This window comes from Plutella xylostella, chromosome 14, assembly GCF_932276165.1.
Source record: "Plutella xylostella chromosome 14, ilPluXylo3.1, whole genome shotgun sequence".
Taxonomy (NCBI): domain Eukaryota; kingdom Metazoa; phylum Arthropoda; class Insecta; order Lepidoptera; family Plutellidae; genus Plutella; species Plutella xylostella.
The window spans coordinates 3,750,366-3,755,718 of NC_063994.1; the positions used below are offsets into that span (position 1 = coordinate 3,750,366).

A 5,353-nucleotide genomic window follows, 5' to 3' on the forward strand; every position below is an offset into this window, starting at 1 on the left:
ACCCTTGGAAAGAACATAGGCTACTTTTTATCCCAGAATTCCCACGGGAAAACTTTTTAAGACGAAGCGAAGCGCGCGGGAACAGCTAGTATCCTATAATTAGTAAGAAATGAAGTTTAGTACTGAAAAATTCTATGAAATATTCATACTAATACCTAGTACTTAAATACTACTGTGATACTCTATACTCCTCCTCACGGGATAAGCAAATAAAAACAAACCAATAATTTAACTCTTGTCTGAAACTTGTATTATCACTTTTCACTACCTTCTACTTTCATCATGACATATTCCCTACACCTACAAGCAGTAAGTATCACATATTAATATGCGTGCAAAAACCTTATCAAAGTGCATTGAAATTGCGATTTCATTACTATTTTTAAGTGAATCTATCTCCATTAGAAATAACATATCCAGTAGAATCAAAATCTCTAGTAGAATTCACATCTGTAGTGGTAGAATTAAAATTGCTGTTAACATATCTAGTAGAGCTATCATCTATAGAAGACCTATCTCTAGTAGAATCTACAGTATCATTTAACGGTGACTGTTGGGCTATCCTTCTGGACAGACTAGGCCAGAAGCGGTTGAAGGTAGGATGCCCTCTTAAGGCTGCGTAGGCCAGTGGACCGGCATGTCGTATGGTGGTACATGCTGGCCACACACATGCCAGCATCAGCAACTGAAAAGAGACGGGGCAAAAGTTGTATTTATTTTATTTTAATACTTTATAGCACAAATATAATAAATAAAAGTGTACAAAAGGTAAAATTAATGCTAAAAGCATTTTCTACCAGCCAACCTACAGGAGATACAGGAAAACCAAAAGAAAAGTGCAAGAAACGTATGAAAGAAGAAAGTAAGAAGTTTTAGTAATCCGTAAAAATAATTAATTGAAAGAATGAGGATCTTGCCAAAACTGATGTTACAAATACAAACGAACACAAACTTGACTACGAATGTATTAGAAATTCATTTGCATTATTGGAAATTATTTTTGAATTTGTTTTTCTTTGTGTACGTAGGTACGTAGCAAACTAACTAATACAAAGTAATTACACCCACGCACGAGCAATGAAAAAGTTCCAGTGATAATAGCACAAAATTCTTCTAAAGGAAAAGAAAGACTAGCTTAATGACGCCGAATATTTCCAACTTAAAACGCAAATAATTAAAAGAAATTCCATATGAAATGTAAAAAAAATGGGTTATTTGGGGTCGTCATTTTGTAAGTGGATTTTTTTCATTGCTCGCAAGTGTAGTTTTACTTTTTAACTAGAGTCGCGGTTAGCTATCCGTAATTTGTATTTCGTGATGGAAGAGTAACCCCCTGCTGCTGACGATAAATTGATAATAATGATCCTGTTTACGGATTCGGCTTAAACGTATTGTAGAGAACACCTTACTTACCAAAATCAGGTAAATAAATTTCATTATACAAGTCACCAACACACAAAACAGCACGACTTTACCATTCTATTACCAAAATATAAAAGAAAATTACATACGGTTATATACCAGACATCTAGCCTGTGAGTGACGACTGCATAAAAGCCAGTAATATATTCAGATTTCTGTTAAATACGTTGAAAAGAATATGAAAATTATGCATGTGAATATTCGAGTACTCTAATATGCATTATACAGGATGGTTGGAGACTAATGGCCTGAGGAAATTATAGTTTCTTGAATTTTTGTTGACATGTCTGGGTTTTTTTATTTCTCTTTGTAATTTTTTACTGTTTGTACTTAGTGCAAATTTTATGCAAAATGTGTTATGCAGCTGTAAACATTGCCGTATTCTAGGTCAAAATTTACAATGGCAAAATAGAGAAAATGTATGAGTCTGACTCTGACTCAGTAAGTGTGTGATGTGCAGATCGCCAGTGGTTTCATATTCTGTATACTGACCTAGGGGACTTGAAAAAATATATTATTTAAATATACCTACATACTTACTCAAATTACTTATCTTTAAGCCGAAAAAATATGCTGATTATTTTTCTGGTTCAATGTATATTTTTGAAAGTGTCAACCCATTTATTTAACAGTTCATATTTGCATCCTGTATATAAAACTTGATTAATCATACGGCGTATAATTAGTAACATCGAACTATTTTTATTTGTTATTATTTACATTGTCGTTTTACGGATACGAGCACGTTATTTGTATACTCGAGTAACTATTGTTTGAGCGTCTCCATAACCAATCGGTTCATTGTTTTTATATGATTAATTCTTCCAGCAAGACCTACCTTGGCTTTAATGATGATACATGCATGTTAAATATCCATGTAAGTGTGATAAACATCGGTGTAAAAACGAGTTGTTTAAATTATTTTTTAAATTTAGCAGACAATTAATTTGGCATCTATTATTAGGAACAACCCGACGATCACAGATTTTAGAAAAAAGGACCGAATCCAGGACTCATCAGACACATACAAATAAGTATAACAATTGACATCTGCAATAGTCAGAGGTGACTCTTGAACGTTGTTGGCATTTCATTTCTTTTCCTACTAACTGAACTGAACGACTGCAGCAAAACCAACAATAGACTGAGTGGCAGCAGAGCAGAGCACAGTCCGAAACAAACAAGATTTGACATAAATGTTGTCTTAAATTTAAAGTGTGGTTGGTACTGAATAGATGCCGCTACACGAGTCCGTTATCGACGAAGATAAACGTCACTATATCGCAACATGCTAGGTTAGCTACGTCGATTAAGACGCCGCTTGCAAACCGATCTTTGCCTTTATCTTTGTCATCCTAATCCTAACTAATATTATAAATGCGAAAGTAACTGTGTCTGTCTGTCTGTTACTCTTTCACGCCAAAACTACTGAACGGATTTGAATGAAATTTGGTATACATATGGTCTAGACCCTGAGAAAGAACATAGGCTACTTTTTGTCCCGGAATTCCCACGGGAAAACTTTTTAAGGCGAAGCGAAGCTCGCGGGAACAGCTAGTATTTGAATAAATTCTTTGGAGTGGACCCTAGACCTAGACCTCACAAGCAATCTAATTAATCTTTGGCTGTGCGTTGATTCTAGATCATTCATTATCAGGACAAAGGATTTTAAATACTAATAAAACCTAACCGAGCCGACCGAAGGAAAGAATAAGCCAGATGATTGCCGACCTCCGATAGGAGATGCCACCCAAAGAAGAGAAAACCTAAAAATGCTCCCTACATAATAAGCTTGAGCAGCATGAAGAATTATTTTTCATACACAAACTGAAATCTTGTTAGGGAAGTAATTAAACCTATGAGTTTATTGCACGACTGATTTAGATGCTTTTAACTTTTAACCTAATAACCATAAATAAGTTTAATGTCTGCCCTATGTGCATACGTGATTTAATTGGTTTCGAGTTCGTTTAGTGTGAGTCGACTGTGGTATTTTAAAATAGGCTAATTTTGAATGTTTACAGTCGAGGCTTACTTATGTTAAGTTATGTACAGGATGTTTCAAAGTGGTTTAAGTACTTAGTTACAAAAAACGGCTCAGGGACTCCTACTTATAAACTTTTGTTAATCCTTTAACCCTAAGTACTAACTAGGATAATTCGCGATATTTTTCTACTGCTCCATATAAAATTTGGCCTTTCTCATCCAGCCATTCGCATTGGTAATACCTATACCTAATACATCATGTATTAGTATGGATACCTAGTGGTTACCCGAAAAAAGGTTGGAATTCCATCGCAGCACATTTCACACAGAACCGACAGCCTACTCGCCTGACATGTCGTAGCTCTGAGCCAGTAACGACTTTTTTCATAAAACGAGAGAATTTATGACAAACGTAAACGTTACAATGTCAGCCCCCGGCCGGCCCCAGTTGAAGATAATAGGGCTGTGTGGATTTAGCGGATGCGTGTCAAATTATTTTAACCCGAATTATAATTATTTAACACTAGCTGTTCCCGCGCGCTTCGCTTCGCCTTAAAAAGTTTTCCCGTGGGAATTTCGGGATGAAAAGTAGCCTATGTTCTTTCCCAGGGTCTATAACGTATGTATACCAAATTTCATTCAAATCCGTTCAGTAGTTTTGGCGTGAAAGAGTAACAGACAGACAGACAGACAGACACAGTTACTTTCGCATTTATAACATTAGTTAGGAAGTTAGGATTAGGATGATATGTAAACATATTAATAATAACGCCTTGTACTCTGAACTGAGCTTTAGATAAATCATAGCTAATGAATTAGAGAAGTGTGACGTAACGGGTGAGGTTTCGGCTCCTATTGGTGAGGCCGTGGGTTCCAATCCTGCCATGTACCAATGAATTCTTTAGAACTATGGAATACACTACGAACCTGTAGAACACATGACTGCTTTCTTTTACGCGTAGGTTAAGAACGGAAGTGTAATTTCTTTCCGAAGAAATGGCACACATTTCTTGTGACCTCCCTATTTTAGATCTCTGGCATTTGTTATTATATTTTATTAAAGTCTCGGCATGTTCTGTCTGTTTGATAGGAATTGTTACTGTCTGGTTTATACCTACAAAGCTGTTGTGATTAAATTCTATATACCTACTTAGTTGATATTTCTTTTACTTACTAGCGGTTGTATGTTACCTACTGTGTATTGTACCATTTGTACCATTAACTACTTGATGCTTTCATTTAGGGGCTAGAATATCTAGAGATCCTAGAGTTACTAGTCTAAACTAACAGTTGTCAGCAGGGCGAACACGAAACATATAGAATCGAATGCGAGTGCGACTATTGTCAACTTGACAGCACTTTCGAACACTTTTTACCTATAGAATTTACAGTTGTCGCACTCGCATTCGATTCTATACGTTAGCTCTGTTCGTCTCTGCTCTTTCGTGATCGCCCTGCTGTTCACTACTTATTTATCACATTTCAATACAAATGTGAAATGTGATAAATACAATACCCTTCCTTCATTGAAGGAGACACGTGCCTCCGTAGGAGGGATGTGGTGTGATGATGAATACAAATGTACAACAAAAAACGGATGTCCAACTTGTTCTTCAGCAGCCTACTACCCCATTTAGGTATTAGGCTTAAGATTAGATTAGCGTTGTATGTAACACTTTTTTCATTAACGTGTCGTGTAGTGTAGTAAATAACATAATGTTCTAATTCTTCAGGATACCTATATATGTTTATAAAAACTACGTATCACCATAGTTGGAGTGTTCCGTGCGACTTCAATCCACAATTGCCGTCGGTACATCTATGCAGGCTGTGTTGTCCCCGGGCAGTCTATTCGCATCTGATATCCGAGCTAGTCCGCTATTCAGGTTTTCACAGCATTCAGCGGCATTATTCTAGATCTATCGCATACTCTGCAGACATACTT

General features: G+C 36.2%; 1 long non-coding RNA gene across 1 annotated transcript; it reads right to left on the minus strand.

The window, feature by feature from the left end:
• Positions 1 to 224: 224 nt before the first annotated feature.
• On the minus strand, positions 225 to 1,552 carry LOC105381821. The gene is made up of 2 exons (XR_007267032.1): positions 1,414 to 1,552; positions 225 to 685 (listed from the first exon to the last, which is right to left on the minus strand). It is a non-coding gene; the product is annotated as an uncharacterized LOC105381821 (long non-coding RNA).
• Positions 1,553 to 5,353: the final 3,801 nt, after the last annotated feature.